The following is a 12,321-nucleotide window of genomic DNA, read 5'->3' as shown; positions in this document are numbered from 1 at the left end:
CACGTGTTTAAAACCACTTGTATAAGAATATTAGAGCGTCTACACTCTCAATGGATATAATTTATATACTAGAATTTCAAAGAAAAATCAAGGAAAGCTTTTTACTATGTTAACAATTGTTACAAAATGAAAACTTCCCAAAGTTGGCCTCTGGGTGGTGGGACTCTAGGTGATGGCTCTTTGCTTTATACTTCTCAGTACCTTCCATAACATGAATGAATAAGAGAGTGATTACTTTCTAAGGTATCTTCTTCAGGTATATCCTTCGTGAAAATAAAAATATCGCATGTATAACAGTTGCAATGGTGGAAGAAAGGATCCCACATTAGTTCACACACACATACACATGCCTGCGCTTGCTCACGGTACTTCCAGTGGCATTACAACATCATAGCATTATGAAATGAACACTTTCTTCTATGAACATTCACAGAATAATATCCCTTTGGACAATTTTTTTAAGTAGGGCATAATTTCTGTTATCAACTGCAATGTAACTAACCACGGCAAAACTCAGTGACTTAAGACGACAATAATTGATTGTTTCTTACAATTCACTGGATTGGTTGGGCTCAGCTGAGCAGTTTTATTCAACATGGTGTAGGTGAGGTCACTCCATAGGCGACATTCAGTTAGAAGGTGGACTGGGGCTGGAACATTCAAGACGGCCTCATCCTTCAGGGTTTCTCGCCACATAGCCAATCATTTAAGAGTCCAGTGTAAGCTTTTCTACAGCACCAAGGAACATTCCAAGAGGACAAGGCCTAATGTCCCAGTGTTCACCAAACCACTGCTTATATCCTGCTAATGTCCTGTTGACCAAAGCGAGCTGCATGGTCAAGTCTAGAGCCAGTGAGAAGGGGAATGTACAGAGCCTGCGTGATGAAAAATAGAGCTCACCGGAGCCACCAAGGTATCGGCTGGAATAGGTTCCCTTGCAGACCATGTCCTTTTGCCCCGACTATCTGAACATCAACAGATTTATTAAAACCTACGATTGTCAACATGAAATAATCCATATCAAATTAAAACTGAAGCTACCACACATCTCCATGCCTTCCTTAAGCCAGTTCTTAGTACAAAAATAGAAATAATTCAACTCATCATTTCATAATTAAAAAGACATTTCAGAGAAAAATACTATTTTTTTTTCCTCTAAAGGACAAAAATGCCAGTGATGAAAGATTCCCTCACTAAAGATTAACACTGTTCTGATAAATCTGAAGATCTCATGATTAAAATACATTCCCTAGATGAAAATCAACTGATCCAAATCTACTGGCAATGCCCTTCTTTCCTCTTAGAGGAATGACTCTCCTTTGAAGAACTAGTTATAATCTTAACAAATTGTGCTTTTAGTTTTCATGCACAGAAGACTAAGGAAAATCACACATCAACTGCCACATGTAAAAATTATAATGTTCTTTAAAACTAGCAGAAGGGGACTTCAAGATTGTTAATACATACTCCTACATTATTTTGCTGCTCTTGAACACATAGATTTTGAAATGAATCCACCAGAAGGAAAAGGCATCCCCATCATCATGACCTTCTAGTAGAGAAGTTAAGCACAACCCCCAAAATGAGGGATGCCCAGGAAAATACTGGGTGTTACCTTAAACGGGTTTAGCTTGTGGGTGGTGGCCCTGCTTTCCAAATGACCTACCTTCAGATGCGACCACCAAGGAGGGTGTTTTTGGTTCTAATCTCAGAGATGAAGGATTCCCAGACCAGGGTGAGTGAAGCCTGAACAGTGCTCCTCAGTGAATCTGATGAATCTGAAAAAACAGTGAATTTGAAAGATTATTTGGACCATTTGATAGTAAGAGAGATTAGAAGATGAAAACCTATTTAAGAATTACAAATAAAAGTGATTTGCAGGCCATTTACAAACGGTTCTAATCATTTTTTTAGTGAATTTGGTATAAGAACAGCATCCAGAATATTGTCAAGCTCAATAAATATTTGTCAAATGAATAAAATATTTGTCAAATGAATTAAAGGGGAAATCTAGCCTAATGGTTCTCTGTATGTTCTTGATAAAACTGGTGGAAGAGAAGAGCTATGGGGGAGGCAGGAAGCCAACGATCTGAGCTTTTACATGAATGAAGTTACTTCAGCTATTTAAAACAGAAATCTACCGTGACTGATCTATCCCCACATCTTTGCTTGATGAGGAAGAAAACAGAGATCCAGAGTTGTAAAATAACTAAACCAAGATCAGACAGACAGAGTGGCAGCGTCACAACTAGACCTCAGGTCCAGAAAGAAATACTGGCGTGAACAGTCAATCCCCAGGACTGCAAAGGCACCTACTCACTAACGTTCACGTGTAACTGCAAAAACAACTCAGGCAGTGTGGGAAGTCCCTGAAGGCCCACTGGTTAGGACTCCACACTTCCACTGCAGGGGCAGGGATGCGATCCCTGGTCAAGGAGTTAAGACCCTGCACACTACTCAGAGACAAAAAACAACCAAGCAAAATTATACAGGGAGCCCTGCAGTGGTTCTTGGTGGACATGTGCAGAGAGGCAAAAGGTCTGAGCCCCTAATGCACATGGTTCCAGTTAAGGTCAAACAAGGCTCTGCTCTGCCTTCTTGGTTCGGCTCTGGTACCATAAACAAGCATTCCTCCCAGTCTATTTACTGCCGTCATTTCATAGTTCTGTGCTTCTCACTGGTGACCTCACTGCTTAAAACGGCCCTTGAGCGTTGTGCTGACATGCAGCCTAGCGTCTCTGAGCTTAGGGATGCTGGTGCGTTAGACAAGCTTCCCTCAGGCATGAGTCGCAGTGCTGTGAGCCGTGAGTTCAGGGTCCTGAATCAACAACACATATTAAGTAAGAGGTTTTCTTTAACAGTGTTATATTAATATACTGATCAGCTGATCGGTGTGACCGGAGGCGCATGGGACCCTATCCCTGCACGTCCAGTGGCAGCAATGGCGCAGGAGTCACTAAGTGCATGAGACCAGCTGCGTGGCCTACACCTCCACGGCCGCCATTACTGAGCGCCTGGAGCAACTGCCACGAGCAATGCTGAGCCAGAGACCAGTGCAGTCAGCACCACAGATCCGGGCCTCCCCAAGCACCTGGGTTCTTCGCATAACAGATGACAGGAGCTTTACGAATTAAATGGAAATTTTAACATTTTTCACTTATTTGGAAATTGAATATTAAGAATATCACATCATTTGATAGCCAAAGAATCAGCAAAAGAACATCCTAGAAATCCAAGGATTGGTAACCTGAGTTCCATGGATCACCAATACATGGTCCAAAGGTGCAAAGGTCCAAAGGTTCCATAAATTTGGATGGGAAAAATAATTACATAATTATTTTCACTTGCCTCTAACTGAAGTATGACATTTCCTCTAATCACAAATATTAATCACAAACCATACTGGTATTAACAGCACCTGTTGGTTGGTTTTCAATGTAAATTCCAGGTATTTTTACTGCATTTGCGCTCATCAATAATTTGAACTTACAGTAGCTATGAAGCCACTTAATGCATTAGTAAGATGTACATCATACCCCAAATTTATTTACTATTTTTATATCTTCCTTTCAATGAAACAGTTTCTTTTGTAGTTCTGTGTATCTTATTTGAGGCATTTAAAAACTTGAAGGGGTTCCTAGAAGCTTCACCAAACTTCCAAAGGGGTGCCTAAGAACCCCCAAACCACCTTTCTTATCTCATAGATAAAGAAACATGACCTAGAGAAGGAAAGTGGCTTTTAAGGTCCCACTATTGGTTAGAAGCAGCCCCAGGCCTGAAGCCTCACAATACCCACCGTGGAGCTCTCTGTGCTAGGATGAGCTGCTTAGCTATTCAATCAGAAGCATAAAAACTGGAGCACCTTATCCCCCAAAGCTTGGCCAATGGATAAGTGAGTCCTAAGGTTAAATAACACCAATATTAAGAAAAGGGGAAGCAAGCATCCTGAGGAAAAATGGTGAGGGTTTCACAATGCATCCATGAGTCCTTCACAGCCTGTCCGAGACTCAGCCCACTTTTGAGGCATTGCAGGTGCCTAGTCCCCCACAGCAGGGAGTCACTGTGCTGAAGAGCCAGGGTCTCAGGAGGCGCTAAGTGTCCGTCTGTATATTGATGCAGGATCTCATCTCCATTCATCACCTCCATCATCCCACAAGCATCCTCAATGCCAGCCACAACAGACTGCCGTACACCAAGCGTGCTGAGCCCTCTCCTGCATTCTAACACAGTTCTGCCTATGACGGCCCCTGCATTCTCTCCCTGGCAAACCCCTTCTCATCCTCTGATACCCAGTTACATTTCATCTTCTGTTTCACAAGGTAATCATGCTTGTCTCAATACTAGGCTATGAATGAGCCTGGTGAAGATAGACGGGAGAAGAAAACTGGGAGAGCTAACTGGCAGGTCAAGCATCTATGGTCCACAAATAACAGAGATCAGGGCAGCAATGATAACCAGGTGAATACTGGTCACTTAATATGCACCACACACTGTTCTAAGCAATTTACAGAGATCACCTCATCTGAGCTTCCAAACAGCTGGTACGTAAAATGATGACCCTAATTTCACAGATGAGGAAACTGAGGCACAGAGAGATTAAATACTCTGCCCAAGGTCACAAAGACAGGAAGGGATAAAGCCAGGACTGAAACAGAGGCACTCTGATCCAGGAGCTACGGGTGCCAGAAACTGCCAACTGCACTCAGCCCTTTCTTCAACAGATGCAGAAGTTCTGGGCCACCAAGGTATTCAGAGCTCAACTGCCAGGAGACTCTGATTCTAGCCTTGCTTAGATTTTTTTTTTTTTTTGGGGGGGGGGGGTCTTGGGGGGGATGTGGACCATTTTTAGTTTTTATTGAATTTTTTACAATATTGTCTCTGTTTTATGTTTTTTGTTTTTTTGGCCGTAATGTATGTGGGATCTTAGTTCCTTGACCAGGATCACTAGGGATCAAACCCTCAACCCCTGTATTGTAAGGCAAAGTCTTAACCACTGCACCACAAAGGAAGTCCCTGTTTAGATCTTAACTTGGAAGAAGAGAGGTCAGAATAGGCGGGAGGGCAGACAGGCAGAAAGGAAAGAGAATCCATAGATCATTTAGTTGATTGCTTGATACATCAAATGACTGGTCAACAGATGGATAGAAAGATTAATATAGATAGAAAGAATTGCTCATTCCTAGGTATTTCCAGTGCACAGCTTATAGTAGATAATCAGTTATTGCTCTTTGAGCCATGAAAAAATGTCAAAACATGCTATTAATACCACCCAAGTGTTCTCTAATTTAATGTAATTTTACAGGATGCTGTTCTGTGCCGGCCCAGAGGCCCACAGTGAAGGAAAGACAAGAGGCTTAGAGTGGGTGAGCGGCCTTGCCAGGAAACCCTCAGAGAGGAGCTGACTTTATTTTTTCAGTCTCAATTAGCCCTCCCATATTTTGATGGGCATAATGAATATAATGTTCTGTGTTAACTCAGAGAAACTAGTTTGCTTTACTCGGGCTTTATGCTAATTTCTTGCTGACATGACCACAACCTGAATTTATCTCACTAAGAAAAAGATTTCTTTCCAAATAGCTGTCACTGTGTCAAGTCATCACAGAAGATGTCAAATCTCCAACATGTAAGATCAGATAAGTTTGCTCCTGACCTAGGCAGCATGTGCAGACACTGCTCATGGGTTTCCTGGGAAAACAACCCAAACAGAACGTATCTGCTGTGAGACTCCTTCAATGACTTTAAAGGGAAACACTTGCAGTGACAACACCATCTACTTTCAGTAGCTGAAACTACTTTCTGCTTTGAAAGTGATTTGTGTGCTAGAAACTGGCTAGACAACACGTCAGTTCAAGTAATTTATCTTTTAAGCTCAAAAAAAAGGATCCGAGCAGATGTTCTGATGTATGCGGGCGCCTTCCTCCCACCAAATCCACTGGACTGCCACACAGACGCTTAACGATTAATTGTCAATTTGAGGTGGGGGCTAGGTAGCTGCAGTCTTCAAAAAGGTGCAGTTTCCCTCTGCAATCCCAAGTATTGGTCTCACTCTCTGTAGTCTTAAGGTAGCTGCCTAAATAGGATTGGCCTATAAATGCTCTAATGTGGTACAACAATTAATAAGGCCCAAGGATCAATGCAAGCTTACAACTCACTAAACGCTGGAATCCCCAACGAAGAAGCAGGGCTCAGAGGGACTCACACTCCTGGCTGGACTTTGTCATTTTGAGCAGCATTCTAGTACCAGAAACTTAATCTGTTTCCAAGCTTGTTGCTAAATACATAATTTTATATTAAAAATACAATACACAGAGAATGTACAAATGAGCCAGAAACAATAAACTAGATACAACCAAGAGCCCCAGAGGCTAAACATGGGAACAGAAGCAAGAAACAAGCATCTATATATAGAAAACAACTATCTCAACCGACAAGAAATCTACTTGCATGTAGAACTGTTTTTCCCTCTTTGGGTCTACCTCTATGTATGGTAATTAACAGAATATCTTGTTGAGATTGTAAGGAGGCTAACAGAGCTTTGGAGATATATTTTATGTTTAACATGTTACAGCAACAAGGTTCAAATGTGGTGTGAACAGGTTTAATTTTCTTCTTGAACATCAGGCCAGATGGGGTGAGAAACTAGCTGCACACAGCTCAGAATCCACCTCAAATCCCCGAATCTCAGCATTGCCTCCAGCAACAGAGCATCACGAGGTGTACACAGGGATGTGTACACAGAGCATACACAGGGAGTCTCCTCAGTGTCCTTTAATTTGGGTTTCCTCTAAGGCACACCCTACATTGAGGATTTGACAAGAATTATTTACTGGGGGGGCTTCTGTGGTGGCTCCGTGATCAAAAATCTGCCTGCAATGCGGGAGATGTGGGTTCGATCCCTGGGTCAGGAAGATCCCCTAGAGAAGAAAATGGCAACCCACTCCAGTAGTATTGCCTGGAGAATTACACAGACAGAGAAGCCTGGCAGGCTACAGTCCAAAAAGTCGGACATGACTTAGCCGCTAAACAATAACAATTTCCTGGGGAAGTAGTCCCAGGAAGCAAGAGTAGGTGAGTGGGGAATTGAGCCAAGGAAGGAGGCCAGCGCAGAACGGAACATCAACAAGTCAGCAAGGCGGACACTGGGGCCCAACACCACCAAGGAATGCTAGGAGACGGTGTGGACGCATCTCTGCAGTTTTTCCACTCGAGAGGCAAAAGTGAGGGCACGTGCAAATAGACCCCTACTTTCAGTGGGAGGGTGGGGGGCACTGACTTTACAGCGCATACATGGGCAGAGCACATGGCCAGAGAAAGCTCTCACTCAGGTGGGAAGACTGACGCAGGCGCTGGAAGGTGGGCAAAAAAAAAAAAAGGTCAGCGCTAAAGCAGGACTCGAAGAGCTATCTGTCATCTGTGTTCACAGCACACATTCCCAACAGCCAGCCAAGTGTCTGTCCATGGATGAACAGACAGATAAGATGCAGTCCACACATAAAATGGAATAATATTCAGCCTTAAAAAAGAGGGAAATCCTATCAAATGCTTTAGCATGGGTGAACCTTGAGGATATCATGCTAAGTAAAATAAGCCAGTCGCAAAAGAACAAATATATGATTCCATTTATATGAGGCACCTAGAGTAGTCCATTTCACAGACAGAAAACAGAACGGTTGTGGCCAGGGGACTGACAGGAAGGAGACATCAGAAACTAGTTTAATGGGTGCAGTTCTAGTTTTGCAAAACCAAAACGTTCTGGAGGTGAATGATGGGGACGGCTGCACAACAGTGGGAATATAACTAATGCCAGTGAACTGTACATTTAAGATGGTTAAAGGGTAACTCTTTTACCACAAATGTTTTTTAAAGGGAAACCTAAAGTGTTTACTCTAAAAATCGCCTCAAAGACCTACCCTCAAAGATCTTCAAAGAGACCAGATGAAGCAAAAGCTACCTAAGGACAACCATCAACAGAGATTTGGGGAAGGGGATGTCTACTTAAAAAATAACTTATTCACTTTTTTTCTAATTATAGAATTAATATATGATCGCTGATGGGCTCAGATGATAAAGAAACCGCCTGCAATGCGGGAGACCTGGGTTCGATCCCTGGGTTGGGAAGATGCCCTGGAGGAGGGCATGGCAACCCACTCCAGTATTCTTGCCTAGAGAATCCCATGGACAGAGGAGCCTGGAGGGCTACAGCCCATGGCGTCACAGAGAGTCGGACACAACTGAGCGACTAAGCCCAGGCACACGTGATCTCTGAGGAAAACTTAGAAGATACAAGAAAAGCAGCAGAAAATCTAGATCATCTATAATCTCACTGCAGGGCTGACTCTGGGGATGGCAGCATAGAAAAAGAAGTACAGGAAGAACATGGCAGGAGGCGGGACAGCCCCAGCCACAGCCGCTGGCAGCTGGTGCGGCCGGCAGAGCTGGGCTGCTGGCCCGCTGGCCCACACTGTCCCCACAGGCTAACAGCAGACTTGGAGCCAGCGTCTTTTAACACCTTGCTGCTAAAAGTGTGAGGAATGGGTCAGAAGCATCAGCATTCCCTGGGAGCTTGTTAGAAATGCAGTCTCAGGCTCCAGCCTGCACTTGCTGAATCAAAAAATGCATTTTGGCATTCAGGTGAAAATACAGGTGACTTCAAGCACAGTCAGAAGTGCTGCTCCGACACAGCCCTTCTACGCCAGCCTACAGTTTCTGAAATGGGTTATTTAGAGCTACTAACCTTCTAGTACCTTGGTGTTAAAATGTCTACTTTGTCTTGTGGAAAATAATCCCCCTGACAAATACCACATGGTATCACTCATATGGAGAATCTGATTTTTTTAAAACGATATAAATGAGCTTATTTACAAAACAGAAACAAACTCATAGATTTTGAAAACAAATGTATGGTTACCATAGCGGAAACATAGGGGAGAGGGGTTAATTAGGAGCTTGGGATCAACACACACACACACTGCTGCTGCTGCTGCTGCTAAGTCGCTTCAGTGGTGTCCGACTCTGTGCGACCCCAGAGACGGCAGCCCACCAGGCTCCCGCGTCCCTGGGATTCTCCAGGCAAGAATACTGGAGTGGGTTGCCATTACCTTCTCAGCACACATATACTACTATATATAAAATAGATAACCAAAAGCACCTACGGTATAGCTCAATCATTCTTTAATAACCTGTATGGGAAAAGAATCTGAAAAAGAATGAATATACATATATATAACTTAATCACTATGCTATACACCTGAAACTAACAAAATATACACCAATAAAATTAATACGAAACAAAAGAGAGAGACAGAGAGAACAGAAAAGAATCCCTCTGCCAGCCTGAAGCTGAGCGAGCGCAGCACTTGGCACAGGGCAGCTGCTGTGCAGGTGAGCGCCGGTACCGTCAGCACGAGCGTCACACAGACAGCCACCTGAGAGAGACCAGCGAGGGCGACAGTCAGTCACAAAGTTTCATCTGCGATAACGAGTTTTCTTTTATTATGCTGGGATTCAAAAACAAAAACAAAAGAACTCTAGTCCCAAGGCATGTTGAAAAAAATAAAATGATTTTCTCTTAAGACTGAATGCTTCTTTTGTAATGCAGTTCCATATTCTTAGACTTTTCTTCAGACCTTAACAAAAAGCAAATGAAATGACATGTTGAAACTTGCTCTGACCCTCCTGCATTTTCAAAGCTGCTGGTGTGCTGTGCTTAATGTCTTTTTCCTTTGTTTCACACCAACTTTGTAAGCAATAAACAGCACTTTGTTGACTTGTGCAATGATGCAATTACAAGCGCCCTAAGCCTCTCACTTACAATAAGAATCTGATTTCAGAAACCAAAAATTCACCATTAAAGTAGCATGTTATCACAATACAAAGCTCTTTAAATTGGGGGAATCCTATTTATTTTTGCTTAGATCTGAAACTTTGAAAATGAAGAAGGAAGAAAGGAAAGGAAAACAAATTGAATTATGAAAGAGCTGTGTAATATTTTTAATCACATTGGGCACATAACCAAACTCCTAACAAAAGACTACTCTTTGACCCAATAATTCTACTGTTGGGAATTTATCCTAAGAGTTCTAAGAGTGTGTAAAATAGCCTATCTTTGGGGAGTAATATTTCTTATAGCCTTGCTCACACGAAGCAATTTTTTTTAATGCAAGTTTTGTTTTATAATATTGGATAACTAGTTACAAAAACCTCATTCATTCATATCAATAGAGTATGCCATTCAGAATAATATTTACAATATGTTTGAAGTGAAAAGGTGAAAGTGTCAGTTCCTCAGTCGTGTCCGACTCTGCGACCTTGTGGACTGCAGCCCTCCAGGCTTCTCTGTCCATGGAATTCTCCAGGGCACTGGGCAGCCATACCCCTCTCCCAGGAATCTTCTCTACCGAGGGTCGAACCAAGGTCTCCCTCATCGCCGCTCGCTGCCCTCATTCTTTACTGTCTGAGCCACTAGGGAAGCCCACAAGTATGTGTGCTGACACAGTATGTATTCATGCTCTAGTTTTTAAGTTTAAAAATACAGGTTACAGAAGTGCACGGGCAGAATGACCTTTACTCTGACCCTTACACACACATACCCTAGACCCTCTTTCTCTCTCTTCCTATTCTTAATTTTATTCAAGTACCCAGCACAACCAGATATATAGCGACCTGTTGGTTCTGGCCTGGCTCCCCCAACCAGAACAAAGTAAACTTCAGGAAAGGAGGGGATTGTTCTCTTCACCTCTGTGTCCACAATGCCTCCTACTGTGTCAGGCACAGGGTGGGCAAGTAACAAATATGACCTAAGAAACAAATATAAGTATTTCTATATATTTACAGAGAGAGACACAGGATACTGAAAAGTATTCCCAAAATCATTAACGGTGGTTATGGCTGGGTAGTAAAAATACACATACTTCAGTGTTCTTCTTTACACCGATGTATAGTTTCTCACTTTTACATGAAGAAATTCTTCTTCTTCAAAAAAAAAGTTCATACCCTCTTGTGAGCATCTGTGTGAATGTTTGTATGTGTGTGTATTTTGACACTTGTTATCTAATAAGAATATCCTTCATTCCCTAAACTGCCAAATTAGACAATAGAAAAAATGAAATAGTTTTACCCTCCACTTCAGATGAACTAAATGAAATATGGGACAAGTGGTTCAAAAATTAAAAAAACACAATAAATTGATTTTTTACTTCTTACCACACACACTTTCACTACATCATGTACCAAGCATATAAAATCAGATAGTATAGCCCTTAATCCCATGTTCCTTATTTCATTATAAGAAGTTCTTTACTTTTATGAATTATATATTGTATTTTGCACTTATGGTGGAAAACAACAATTTCACAGGTATCACAATAGGTGTCCTATGGTTTTATTGTATAATTTTAAACCGAGCAATTACTCCAGAAGGCAGCAAAAGTGGATCACAGTGTTCTCAATGATCCGAAAGCAGCCTTGCCATCAAGAGACACACCTGGTAAATGGACCAAATCAAGAGTATCAGAGGCGTTAGGAGAGCATCCCTTGATATAAATTAATGGGACAGCCTTAACACTATAAAGCCTCTATTTGGAAAGGTTTAAGGTAACATATTTTCTGGGCAACCTTCAACCTTTCTATTTTACACTCTACCAAGTAATACAAAACTTTATAACTAATATACTTTTAAGAATTCAATGTAAGGTATATAAAAAATTGTCAATTACAAAGATGATATTTTGTCAACTAACACTGCAAAACAAGTCCATATGAAAAGATGATGCATGTAAGTACAGGTTGCCACATGAAGCAGAAGCTTATAGTAATTCTGTGGCTACTTCTCCCTAGGGAACTGCTGAGGGAGTTTGTGAACTGCTCATAACACCAGAAACCCCTTTAACTCTCCAGCACTTGAGGCCCCACCTCAGCAAGTGAGAGAAGGGCTAAGGGCAGACTGAACTATTTTCTCATTCATTATCTGTAAAGTGTCAGATGAGTACTCGGTAAAAGAAGCGTTTTCTTGGTTTATTTGTCTTCATTTATATCACAATAATATTTAACTCTGAAAAAAAAGTCAAATTTTGTAATTTTTTTTTTCACTCTACACTAGACGTTGGCAAAGTATAGCCCATGGACCAATCTGGCCAACCATCCATCTGTTTTTATAGAGCTATGATTGGTTGTCACGCTTTTAAATGGTTGGGGAAAAATTTTTTAAGGAGAATATTTTTACATGATAATAATGTGAAATTCAGTTTTTGGCATTCATGCATACAGTTTTACTAGGACACAGCCACATCCACATAACCGAGGTACTGTCTGCAACTCTTCTGT

At 41.8% G+C, this 12,321-nt stretch overlaps 1 protein-coding gene across 6 annotated transcripts in view; it reads right to left on the bottom strand.

Annotated features, from left to right (window-relative positions):
• Nucleotides 1–12,321, bottom strand: part of PLCB4 (phospholipase C beta 4) — a 477,139-nt gene that overhangs the window by 394,071 nt on the left and 70,747 nt on the right. For all 6 annotated transcript variants that reach the window (XM_069546386.1, XM_069546390.1, XM_069546388.1 and 3 more), the window contains exon 2: nucleotides 1,667–1,778. The gene's annotated coding sequence lies outside the window, so the exon portion shown is untranslated. The remainder of the gene's footprint in view (nucleotides 1–1,666; nucleotides 1,779–12,321) is intronic.

The sequence above is a fragment of the Ovis canadensis genome, chromosome 13, assembly GCF_042477335.2.
Source record: "Ovis canadensis isolate MfBH-ARS-UI-01 breed Bighorn chromosome 13, ARS-UI_OviCan_v2, whole genome shotgun sequence".
In the NCBI taxonomy this organism is placed as follows: domain Eukaryota; kingdom Metazoa; phylum Chordata; class Mammalia; order Artiodactyla; family Bovidae; genus Ovis; species Ovis canadensis.
The sequence above is the reverse complement of the archived record's forward strand: the minus strand, read 5'-3'. Positions and strand labels throughout refer to the sequence as shown.